General features: G+C 38.3%; 1 protein-coding gene across 6 annotated transcripts in view; it reads left to right on the forward strand.

Annotated features, from left to right (window-relative positions):
• Positions 1 to 13,241, forward strand: part of smoc1 (SPARC related modular calcium binding 1) — a 93,655-nt gene that overhangs the window by 75,069 nt on the left and 5,345 nt on the right. The window lies entirely within an intron of this gene.

The following is a 13,241-nucleotide window of genomic DNA, read 5'->3' on the forward strand; positions in this document are numbered from 1 at the left end:
CCTTACAGCACAGCTACAAACAGAGCAGCAATGGAACTATTTCAACGCGTGGAGTGTTTATAACCAAACAGATTGTACATATCAGATTGTATCATCCTCTTTAACTCAAAATCTTTTAATAAACAGCAGCAATGGAACTGTGGTATAATCATAATAATACACTTGAGGTTCATGCTATAACATGTAATATTGGCACTGCTGCAGTAATGACCGCAGCACAGCAGTGTCAATATTATACATTATAGCACGAACCTTGAGTGTATTATTGCTTAAGTACAAGGCATAGCGTGCATTGTTTGCTCTAAGTTTATTTTATTTTTATTTTTTTTTTCAGCAATCAAGCCCACACTCAACCCCCCACACCCCCAGGCAGATAGCTTAAAGTGTCCTTGCTTATCATAGTGCAGCTAAATAGAATGATGTCATGAGGAGACTGAAAATGCATTAAATTCTGTTCACATAAATTAAAGCAAAAAATGCATCATGCTTATTATCTTTGGGATAGGTTGACCCAGTTTATATATATATATATATATATATATATATATATATATATATATATATATATATATATATATATATATATATATATATATTACTCTTCATAATCTGGCTGTTTTCCTGGTAAAAGATGCATGCAAGCTGTACAGGACTAGGATAGTACAATAGCTGAGCTTGCAAGCCAAACAAATGTCTGTCTTTCTCTGTGTGAATTCATGTTTTATGTAAGTTACATGTGATCTAATGTGGCTATGCTTGGTCTTGAATTTGTTTATTGAAGAAAAATATATAAATACATATTCTGCACACTCGTAGGTTGCTTATGCTGGCATCTCTGAGCTAGAAATATAGCCATAAATGCTTAAATAACGCTAAAGCAACTGTTACATCACTGGCATTGTGTGTGGGTTTGCATTATCCTGTCTAAAAATGCAGACAAACGCTGGATGATGGAACGTCATCATGCTTCTCTTTGTAAATTGATACCCTCTTCTCTATTAGTCTTTAAATAAGGCTTTTTTTTTTTGAGTGTGCCAAAGCATGTCTAGCACTCGATCTCTCACTAAGAGGTACTCTACCCAAAATTAGCCTCTACGCCATTTCATAAGGCAGCGTAGAAATCACTTTTACACCAGTAATAAATTTGCATATCTGTCTGAAACGTAACTGTTGAAAAAATTGAAAAATGGAATGTTGTTCTGAGTCATGAAGCCAATATGTAATTCTGAAGCAGCAGTGGAAAACATTTTGCAGTGACAGACCACCAATGCAAAATGTATGTAGTGGAAATACTGAAGTCAGTGTGTGTGGGAGTATGTGTGTAATTCAGAATGGAGTACCAGTTATTTGTATTATTTAACGTGTTATACTGAGGACTTGTGTATATATATTTAACACATTTTCTGGCTGTTTGTGCAACCAAAAGAGAGATTAATTACTGCCCCTTAGTTTTACTCTGCACAGAATCAAAGCAGAGCGAATTTACCCGAGTACAAAGTGACGCAAGATTGAGCAATCCATTTGAGCAATTCATCACAGACCCAGAAATGGGCTGAGCATGGGATAGGATCATCATGTGCTCTGCTGCTGGGAACGATCATGCCCTCAGTTGACCTGCCCAGGTTTACAAGCCAGAGAAGGATGCACCTGCTTTGACTGGGTTTTTTTTTATTTTTAGCCTTTAACATGCCTCACTTGTCCTATTACAGAAATAATACAGAAATTTCTTCATATGGTAGAAGAAGAAGTTCCATTGGATTGGTTTCCATTGGATTAAAACCTGTTCTTGCTCATAATAGAGCTAGCTTTTCTCTGAACAGTTCATTTGTCTGGTGTCGGAGATAAGAAATGACAGTCCATTAGAGTGTCAGTTACATGTTTCCACCATCGTAAATCCAAAATCGTGAGGATATGGTTTCCAAAACAACCACTAGCAGTTAATTACTGTTTTTTTTGTTTTGTTTTTTGGAGACATCTTTATTCTTAAGGTAGTTTTTCCAGAACACACCATCAAATTTGAAGGTGTAGAAGAAGTTTTTTGGAGCACTGCTATGGACAAACCACGTTTGGTTTCTTATTTAGCCAGTTGAGTGGATTACAGATGCCTTTGCATAGCCATCATATGCTCATGTAGATCTCACTTAAGGGAGTTTCAGGCTGGAATGGTCTCTAAGTAATTTCACTGGGATGTTGTTTGGCTTCCCAAATGTGCCCTATAGTTGCAGTTCACTTTAATCAAACATGGGTCCCTTCTAGGCCCTGTATGCGGTGTATAACCCAGGGGGAGCCCAGATTTAACTCCTTTTGGTCCCATCATAGAGACCTGATGGGGCTCATAACTGACATCCACTATATGTGGGGCCAATATAGAACTTGTGAAAAACCATTCTGAGGCATTTTTTTTAGGTTACAAGCATGGTTCTTTAAAGAAACGTCCACTGGAAGGTTCAAAATATGGGTTTTCTGTGCGAATAATCCATAAACCGTATTGTACACTGTAGTTTAGTAGAACAAGTGCTTAGTAGATTCTAAATTACCATAGACAAACCTATTAGTATACTTAGTTATGTTATGCCTATAGGAACTTATATGACATTCCATACTAAACCCATAGGCATTCCCCCATTGCAGCTTTAACACCAGGTAAGCAGTCTGTGGCAAATTTCACCAATTGAGCGGAGTGATGCCATTTTATGGAATTAAACTCTTTACAAGCACCCATTCTTCACTAATGTTGATAAAGGCAGTCTATTGTGACTATTGCTCGGATAGGTGATTAATTAATTGTCTATACACCTGTGGCAATGGGACTGAATAAAACATTAAAATTTAATGATTAAGAGGTTTGTTCCAATGCTTTTGTCTGTATACTATACATGTATTTGTACTTATTCAACTTTACTTATTCAACAAAATGTCTCAAAGTGTTTCATTTTAATTATTAGCAATAACTTTCATATATTCTACAAACCACTTTTGGTTCCTTAAAGAAGTAGGTAAGTGATTCAGATTCAAAACAAACCCATATTTCCTTATGCCTGCATAGCTGCCTATTTACCATACTATTTACAGACATAAGGGGCACAGTATTTTCAGGCACACTATCAATAGATGTCTATTTTCTGGTTTATTTTTATACATAAGGTGCACCAAATTTTAAGGCGCATTTTAAGAGACGATAGTAAGGCACAAAGGTGTTGCCATGTTTTCCTTCTAGGGGAGCAAAAACTAAAACTTAAGTTAAAAAAACAACTTTAAACTTTAAAAACTTGTTTTAACTTAAGTTAAAAACAAAACATCTTTTCTTCTTAATCTACACAAATTTCTTTTCTTCCCTCCATTTATTTACAGTAAGCTTAGATTTCCAATACTTTTGTGCAGTTAGCATCAGCGCTAGCCACGGTTAGGAGGGCTTATTGCTAGTAAATGTCGCCCCTGATTGTTCCAGTAACAGGTTACAGTCTAATACAGTCTCGCCTCTGAATGGCAACAGAGCGAGCGCTGCAGTTAGCGGCTAATGCCAATACTGCTCCAACCTCGGCGCTGGAGAAACTTCACTGAAACTCCTGTATAACGCTTTACTGCTCTTTTTCAACCTGACTGGTAGAATTAATACATAATGCACTCTGGATTATAAGGCGCTCTGGATTATAAAGTGCACTGTCCATTTTTTGGAAAAATTTAGTTATTTTAAGTGTGCATTATAGTGCGAAAAATAAGGTACAACCATGATTCTGTACTGGGCACTGTAGTGTCTTCCATGGCATCACTCCAAAAAAAACTATTTGGCACCATAGATTTGAAGGATAAGTTTATTAGCTATTTGAACTCATTCAACTCTATGGGAGGGTTACAGTTAAAAAAAACATTAAGAAAACATCATTCGTTTTAATTTCTCATTTAAGTACTGGAGATAAATGTCCCATTTATTAAAGCTACTGAGTTTTCTTTATTTTTCACCATTTTCTGAGAGCACAGGCCACTCTTTTTCCCCTTTCTCGCGATGAGTCGGTTTTTCTCATATTTTTATCTTGTTCATAGTTAGGTGGTTACTGTGTGATGACAGGCCATCAGCCCACAGCACTCCCCTCTCCCGCTCTCTCTGGTGGGATTCCCTTGTTATTAGTCGCGTCGCGGCTGTTTACCCTGGCCCGTGGGCCGTGTTGGGCCAGCGGAGGCCCAGCAGAGGTCCAACGGAGGCCTGGCAAGGGCTGAGCTCATGTGTTTACCCTGGCGCTGCCCGCTTCAAGCTGAAAAACAGTGGCTGGGAGTGGGCATAACGTCAGGCTCGGTGCACCATGGGAAGCACTGCCAGGATAAACATCAGGCTCCTTCGCAGAGCCGAGGGGGCTTCTGCTGCCCCCATCTAACGGGGTTTGTTTTAGACCCCCCTGAACCCCCCCCCTATACACACACTTGGGGGATTGATAAATTGGGCCAGGCTTCTTCTAAAAAGACAGTTTTATGTCACGTCGTTGGAGAACGCTTAAGTTCAAATTGACGAGCGCAGACAGGGATTGGGACTGACCCCTGCCAAAATATCCACAACACAATGGTGGACGCCAGCAGACATTTCCTGAACGTATCTGGCAGAGGCTGAATTTGACAATGAATGTATCACGAGACATAACTCATCCAAAAGCACACACTATTGTCGTGATTCTGAGCAGAGGGAGGAAATGTTGTGAACTTGTTAAAGCAACAGATGGCTTTTCTTGTGGGTGTGTTTTACACAGTAATATCAGACTGATCTATGAAGTACGTGTAGTTAAAATTTCAATTTAACCCTTGTGTAGTCCACTCCCAGCTAAAAGAGAGATTCTGATTGGTTCTGCCTCTAAGTGTGACTGTCTTTCGGCCCACTTCCAGCTAAAAGAGAGATTCTGATTGGTTCTGATTCTAAATTTGACTGTATTTCGGCCCACTTCCAGCTAAAAGAGAGATTCTGATTAGTTCTGCCTCTAAGTGTGATTGTCGGTTGGCCCACTTCCAGCTAAAAGAGAAATTCTGATTGGTTCTGACTCTAAATTTGACTGTCTGTTGGTCCACCCCCAGCTAAAAAAGAGATTCTGATTGGTTCTGCCTCTAAGTGTGGTTGTTGGTTGGCCCACCCCTAGCTAAAAGAGAGATTCTAAATGGTTCTAACTCTAAATTTGACTGTCTGTTGCACCAGCCCCAGCTAAAAGAGATTTTCTGATTGATTCTGCTTCTAAATTTGACTGTCTTTCGGCCCACCCCCACATTAAAGAGAGATTTATATTGGAGTACTGTAGATTTTAAAGTTTCTGTGAAGTTTGGGCCTAAACAGACGTATCATTATAAACACTTCCAGAGTCAAAAATGTCTATAGCTTTCATGAAAGCACAAATCAAGGCTTTTCTCTGAGGTTGGGGTCATTTAGAGGATTTCTCTGCTATTAAAGGGTTACATGTATATAATATGATGGCCACCTACCTAGTGGTTTCAGAGATGATGCACTTGGCCTGATACCCTGTATAAAGCCCTTTTGGACATCAAATCAGATCTGTCATTTCGTAGTTTTGATTGTTTTGTACTCTACTAGCAATGCCAAGTACGCTTGCTTTTTTCAATGTGCAACAAACCTTATTATATGGTATTTTTGGCATCATCCTGTGCCAAGTTAATTCTGTACCCTGGGTGGGCATATAATATTCATTCATGACTGCTAATCTATGAGTATGCTTAGACCTACTTTATGACATTTTTTATGGATAAACCAATAGGATACGTTTAGCAGTGTCACCTAATTACGTCACTGCAATTTTCTTACTTACACCTCTAGAAAAAAATAAGAGACTTTAATCAAGAGGAAGATGGATGATCACAAGCCATCAAACCAAGCTAAACTGCTTGAATTGTTGCCCCAGGAGTGCAAAGCATAAAGTTATCCAAAATCAGTGTGTAAGACTGGTGGAGGAGAACATGCCAAGATGCATAAAAACTGTGATAAAAAACAGGGTTATTCCACCAAATATTGATTTTTTGATCTCTTAAAACTTGTTTTCTTTTCATTATTTGAGGTCTGAAAGCTTTGCATCTTTTTTCTTATTTCAGACATTTCTCATTTTCTGCACATACATTTACTCTAAATGACAATATTTTTATGTGAAATTTGGGAACAATGTTTACTCAAACATATACCTATAAATAGCAAAATCTGAGAAACCAATACAGAAACTGAAGTGGTCTCTTAATTTTTTTCCAGAGATGTGTTTTCAAAACCAATATTTACTTTTTATTTAGTTTTTTTATTATTTAATTCCCTCCCAGCAGCTAGGACACCGCCTTATTACTCTTTGCCACCAGTGATGGATGAATGAATGCTAGCATGTGCTTATTTAGCAAGCCAGCGCATCTTTTTAAACTGCTACTAATACATGCATGCTCAGAAAGAGAACACTAACTGCCAGTACTGTTAAATCAGCTAACAAACGCTTGTGCTAAGAACTGGTTGGCGGAGACAAGTAGGCCATCCTGTTCACCAAAAAAAAAAAAAAACGAGGCCAATTGTGCTCTCTAGGAGTCCTGACCACTGATGGCTATGGCATCACTGGGGATCAAACCGGAATGCACTAATTATTACCTTCAAGTGGGACAGCTTAACTTTTATGTCCTTGGTAGAACTTATGAGGGCTGTTAAACTAGAGTGGCTAATCCTTCCAGGCCATTTGTTTCAAGAGCAAATCCCTCCTCCTTCCTCCATCTCCACCTGCACTGTTTCTTTTTTTGCTTATTCTAGAAAGTTCTGATCATGCTGGGCAGTAATAAAGTGCTGAAATCGTCTTTTGGAAATTTGACTACGTTTGTAATAGACCGTGCCCTCATGTAAAACTGCTACTGTACTCAGTGTAGGAACATCATTAAAGAGGGTTTATAGAGCTACAGACATTTAGTGGTTAGGCAGTGTGTATGTGTGTGTGTGAGAGAGAGAGAGAGAGAGAGAGAGAGAGAGAGAGAGAGTGGGAATGAGTGTATGTACCTGTAAAAGAGAGAGCGCAAGAGAGAGAGAGTAAGAGAGTCTGGCTTCTGGTCATTAGCCTCATGAAAGAGCAGCTTTATGCATTAGGCAGACTAAAAGCTTCAGAGACACTGACGCACTTGCTAGGTAGCAATTGCTTCACAGACATTTTTTTTTCTGTTAATTATGTGTGACATCATGGTGATGTATTCTCTGGAGTTTGTTAAACTGAAAGTGGCCAGCTTGCTGAAATGTCCTACCCAGAATATGCAGCAATTTCAAATCATAAATCATTACAGTTTTATTTTCGTAGATTTTATTTTTTTAACTTCTCTGTAGTAGAAAAAGTTAAAAAAGTATTTGAAAGTATTCAAATTGTATTTTTCTTGCTAAATCTTATGACTTACATTTCTAATTTATTTATTAAAATGGTATGGAGGGGTAAAGGTATAATTATATAAAATAAATTGATGTGAACGTGAAGAGTCTTTGGGCATGATTGCTAAGGCTTTACCTTAAACTGTATATAACCTATGTTATATGACTCTGTACACTAACGGTCCACTAGAACTTAAGCCCTTACGCATCCTATTTATTGCTGCAGTACATGCTGGGTTGCATTGCATTGATCGCAGCCCCACCCTCCAGCGAAAAAGTTCAGCAGAGCTCAACTTTATTCAAATGAATGCAGCGGCCATGCTGTGTCCAGCCAATCAGGAAACAGCAGGCTGCGAGTTTTCGCACATACAAGCACCACACACACAGAGCCACACCTCTTAACCAAAAAAGCGAGGCTGAAAATGGTGAAATATGGGTTTATAGAACTATAGATTACAGTAAGGTACAGTAAAGTACAAAAATGGAAAATGGATTATTAAACTTATAATCAATTACTTCTATTGTTTATTTGAATTTAAAAATGGCATGGACACGCCCATACGCGGCGAGCCGAGAGATCCGGCACGGCGACATGCGTCTTTTTATAGAATTAAATGACCAATTAATAATATCAATTAATTTCATCAATCAACTTTTACACCCTACGGTGAACAGATTATAATACTAAGTCAATGAAATTCATTTTTTTTTTTTTTTTATCATTTTAACTCAATGATGATGTAATTTAATTGTGAACAAATGTATTAATATTAGTTTATGGCTTGGTGTAAAAACTGTTTAATTGGATAAACTGTTTAAAAGAGCCACATCAATGGGTTTAGCTGAAAGAGAGATTCTGATTGGGTCTGACACCCAATTTGACTGTCTGTTGGCCCACCCCCAGCTAAAAGAGAGATTGATTGTTTGTTAAAGAGAGATTCGTGTTGGTTGTACTGTGGATTTTGACTCTCTCAAAGTTTCTATGAAGGTGGGGCTTAAAAAGACGTGTTTAATCCCAGATATTTGACGTATTTTCTGACGTACGTGCGGCCTACGAGTAGTCCTGGTATGCAGGAAAAGTCCTGTTACGCCAAAGAATAAAATGTGGATGTGCCAATAACGCATGCCTGTGCGTACTAGCCCAGTTTAAGCTCTGCGAAATCTCATAAAGCAAATTCTATATTGCTTCTGATCGCAGTTATTTTGGTGGGTGAACATTGTGAACATACTTACTGTTCTCTGAAGGTACTGTAAGAATGACTTTAAGAGATGACTTTCAGACTCTGGAGCTTCAGTGTCGGCGATAAGTCCTCTGCATGCCATTCTGTAACCTTTCTTGCACTGGTCCGCACTGTCTGTTCCCGGCCTCCTGTTCTCCAGCCTGCGCTGGGCTCTAATCGGAGATCAGCAGTCAGGTGAGGCTGCTCTTAGGCGCACTGGATCTGGTTTCTGCGCTTTATCAGATGAGGGGCCGGGGTGTTCGGGGAGAAGCTTTGTGTCCTTAATGGCACAGTCATTTCACCACTTTACCTGGCTGAATGAGACGAGGCCAAAGTGGACTGCTTAGCTGGAGCCTCTTAATTGCCAATGGGGAGCAGGCTATAGAGGGGACTGGGTGCACAGACACTCAAACACAGACCTCAGAGGATCCTCGGAGCGAGCGGACAAATGAGACTAACTCTCGGATTCTCTCGGAAAGCTCCTACGGGCCTTCTCACTAAATAATGGACATAAAAGTCAGGTTATCTCCCAATGACTCAAATATATAGTGCGGTTTGATGGGACTGACTGTTGCGAAGCATCTACAAAGCATCTACATTTCAGCTAAGGTAGCTGTAAGCAGTAAATTTGGTGGGCGCAATAAAACACAAACATACCAAAAGTTGACTGGGAGCACACCTGCGTCACCCCCACCCCCGCCCTCAGAACCTGCTGTTAACCTTCCCCATTCTTCTACACAAACACACACACACACATAGACGTAGACATCTGATGGGCTCTCCAGGGCTACGGACCCCTCTACCCTACAGGCCCTTCCCCCATGGGTTATACTGGGGGAGAGCATGACTGAAACTCTCCCACTCCCATCTGCAAGCAATCTGGGCTCCCTACCTATCTCCTCAGCTCCTCAGCTCAGCTATGATTAATGGGCCCAAAAGGAGTCCCATGCCCCATCCTGCCGGCTCTGACAGGGTCGTCTCTACCAGACTATAGGAACCTGCTGTTAAATTAACCTAAGCCTATGCAGAAATGGCACAGATCTGATATCTGGTATCCATATTATGCTGATAATATCTGCAGAAAATATCTGCTGGATCAGATATTTGGATAGGAAATGAATGAATCCCATCCAATCCAGTAACAAATCTAGCCTGCATTGCACACGCAAGTGTTTAAAGTAGTTGTATAAAGATAGCCTAAAGCATTTAGATGTAGCTAATACATGCTATACATTCACCCACCTATATAATATGACTCAATGGAGTAGCAGTATGTAAATGTGTGTGTTTTTAAAGATTTGAATGACCACATTCATATTAAAGCATTTTTTCAGGATTGGTACCTTCTACACCCCTACAGTGAATAGATTGTACTAGTAAGTCATGGAATGGAATATTTGTATCATTTTAACTCACATGGGTTAAATTCAAATGTAGAGATTTTGACTGGTTCTGACTCTATATGAGACTGTCTTTTAGCACCAGCTAAAAGAAAGATTCCTATTTGTTCTGCAAATCTAGCCTGAATTGCACACAAGTGTTTAAGTAGTTTTATAATAATAGCTGACACATAGATGTTTATTTCTAAATATATGATGATTAAAACACGTTGGTTGCAATCAAATAAAGAAAAAAGAAATTGGGATATCAAATACCAATACTAAAGTACTTAGGCAAGACTGCCAGCTAATGCTACATTTCACTCACATGGGTAATATTATTCAGATATTAGATAGAAGTTTCTCTGTCTAAAAGCTTTGGTTAATGGTCTTAAAAATGGGCTGACATGTCAAAAAGATATTATAAAGAGATACCGTATATATCGTCACTGTCCAATGAAAACACATTTTTCCATTTTTGTTTACAACAAAATTTGAACAGGAAAAAATGGCCCTTACACTGTGCCAAAATACTTTTGATAAATGGACCAAAAGAAATACTTTAAAATGACCTGAAATAAACTTTTTTTTCTGTTGACTTCCATCGAAAGTTTACAAAGTTTTTCTCTCTCCTGTAAAGTTGCTGTTTTGGAGATAAGTGTTTTTCATTGGAAAGCGACAATATATAAAAAAAATATATTCTCCTCAGGGAATAGCTTGGGAATGTTCACGCCTGTATGTTGTAAGTTGTGAGGTGTGATCCTGTGATTGAGAGAGAGGTTTGAACACTGTCCATCATGTTCATGGCAAGGTGATGTAAACTATAGAAATTGTGACTCAAATAAACTTAAATAAATTCAGTGCATCACTTTTTTTACCCTATTATTGTGCTTAAATATTATCCTTAGGATCAATTGGACACCGAAAATTATACTTAATTATAATTAAACACGTTAGCGTAAGTAACAACAGATATTTTAAGTATCGGTGGTTCTTGCATTACTAGAAGTATGGTGGTGTTAGCTCAGGGCCTAAAGCAGAGGGAGTTTATTGTTTTTATAATAAGCAAAAACATATATCATGTTAATTTCATAATTTTTATATGTTTTCTTGGTTGCCATGAAAAAAAATATGAAGTACAGATATTATTTCAAATCATTTTTAAGGACTTTAAAGATTGAATAATAGAAAGGTTAATTGTGAGCTTGTTTGTGTGGCAGGGAATACACACTCTTTGTAACGAATAGGATAGAAAGAAGGAGACGAACAGAGCTAAAGAGAGAGAGAGAGAGAGAGAGAGAGAGAGAGAGAGAGAGATGAGCACAGGAAGGTAGAGAAAGGATTGCACTTTGACCACAGTGGGACGATCTGTTTCCCACATGACATCTGAAAGAGAAAGAAAAAAAACACTCCCTCATCCTCCTTTCATGCTCTCTCTCACACACACACACAGATATCATTGAGATGCACTTGGTGCATTCCACTTAAATCCAGTGCGTCTTGGGAGCTGCTGACAGTCGTGTGGTGCAGTCAGTGTGTGTGTGAACGCATCTGGAGAACCTCTGCAGCCCACAGTAGTCCTGTAGTCACTTCTCATGCTGTCAGTGTGCAGGTCAGCAGTGTCCCATCAGTCTCTTCCTGTATGATTGGAGTAATACATTTCATGACGTAAGATGTAGGATGCTTTTGGTGAATGTATATATATGTGTGTGTGTGTGTGTTTTGCTGTTTGTTAGAAGCAGCTGTCGTCATGGCAATAGGAAAACTTGGTTCTGTAGCTCTGTAAAAGTAAAACCATTATAAGGCGCACTATCAATTAATATAATTTAGTTTTTAGTGAAGTTTTAGTGAACATTCACTAAGGCTGGGTGCAGCAGCATTAGCATTTGCCACCAACTGCAGTGCTAGCAACACAGAAATGCAGCCTGATAGTGCGAGACTGAGGAACTCTGAGTGTTCCCGTAACACAGGACGCTATCAGCTAGCGGTTTGTGCAAAGTAGCTTGTTTTAACCTGGCAAACATGCAGACTACAGTCCGATATACTCGCCTCTGAAAGGCGAAAGAGCTGGCACTGTGGTTAGCGGCTAATGCTAATGCTTCTGCACCCAGCCTTAGTGCTGGAGAAACTTCACTGAACACTCACTCTTATAGTGCTGTACACTTCAACGGAGTTGAACTGCTCCTTAATACCTGACTGGTACAATTCATACATAAGGCACACTGTATTAAAGGATTTTAAGTGTGTCTTATAGACTTATAAAAATAAGGTACTTTATTTTACTCTTTGATTGCTGTATTGATTGATTATAGTTAGAGAACTCATGTTACATACTACTAATTATACATATTTAATTTGACATCCACTCTTTTTATTACTAAATATGGACGTGTGCAAAATGCTGTAGATAATGTTATATATATATATATTTAACACTAGTATTTTTTTAGCCACACCTCTCATTTCTAATTTTCAGATACTAATCAGCTTCATATCTCAAGTTGCAGATCCAGATTTAAACACAGTATATCATGGTTTTGTCCCTCAGTGTAACAAAAGATAATTCGGTTTGATTTAAGCAGTTTTTTTTTTTTTTTTCATTCACGGTTTTGATATGTTTTAGAGATCAGGGATGCACCAAAATCAACATTTTTTAAGGTTGATTACCAAATACAGATCAGGACTTTTTATATATGAGACCACCGCTCATTCCCAGGTACTAATCAGCTTCATATCCTTTTAAACATATAAATTTGAGTCACTTTCTCACAAATATTTACAGAAAGACATGAATATTTTCAGATGTAAAGAGAGAATTTAGCTTGATTTTCCTCTTTTTTCTCTCAAAAAATTGCATTTAGTAGAGATTAGTAGGTTGGTCTCTAACAGTTAAACACTACTCACATATCTTACCAAATTGGGTTTTGATTTTCACTTGTCCTGTAAGATTACTATTATGGAGATACAAGTTTTTTGTCTGAAATTGACCACATATAATACATGTAGTAGTGCTGGTAGTAGTAGAAATTAACTAATACTTACATTTCACAGCTCTCCTGATTGTAATTTTACAGTTGAGAAAAACCATGTTTCAATATGGATTTTTTTAAGGTTTTAAAGTAAAAGTTAAAATAACATTGTTTTATATGTTCTGGTATTGTAGAGTGTTATTAGTTTATTTTAATGCATTAATATGTTTTCTTAATCCCTGAAGTGTCTATTTTAAGATTCTAATAGGTACCAGGATGAGATAATGTCCCATGTTTTTCCCAATCTGAACCCGAA

Source organism: Astyanax mexicanus, chromosome 14 (genome assembly GCF_023375975.1).
Source record: "Astyanax mexicanus isolate ESR-SI-001 chromosome 14, AstMex3_surface, whole genome shotgun sequence".
Classification (NCBI taxonomy): domain Eukaryota; kingdom Metazoa; phylum Chordata; class Actinopteri; order Characiformes; family Acestrorhamphidae; genus Astyanax; species Astyanax mexicanus.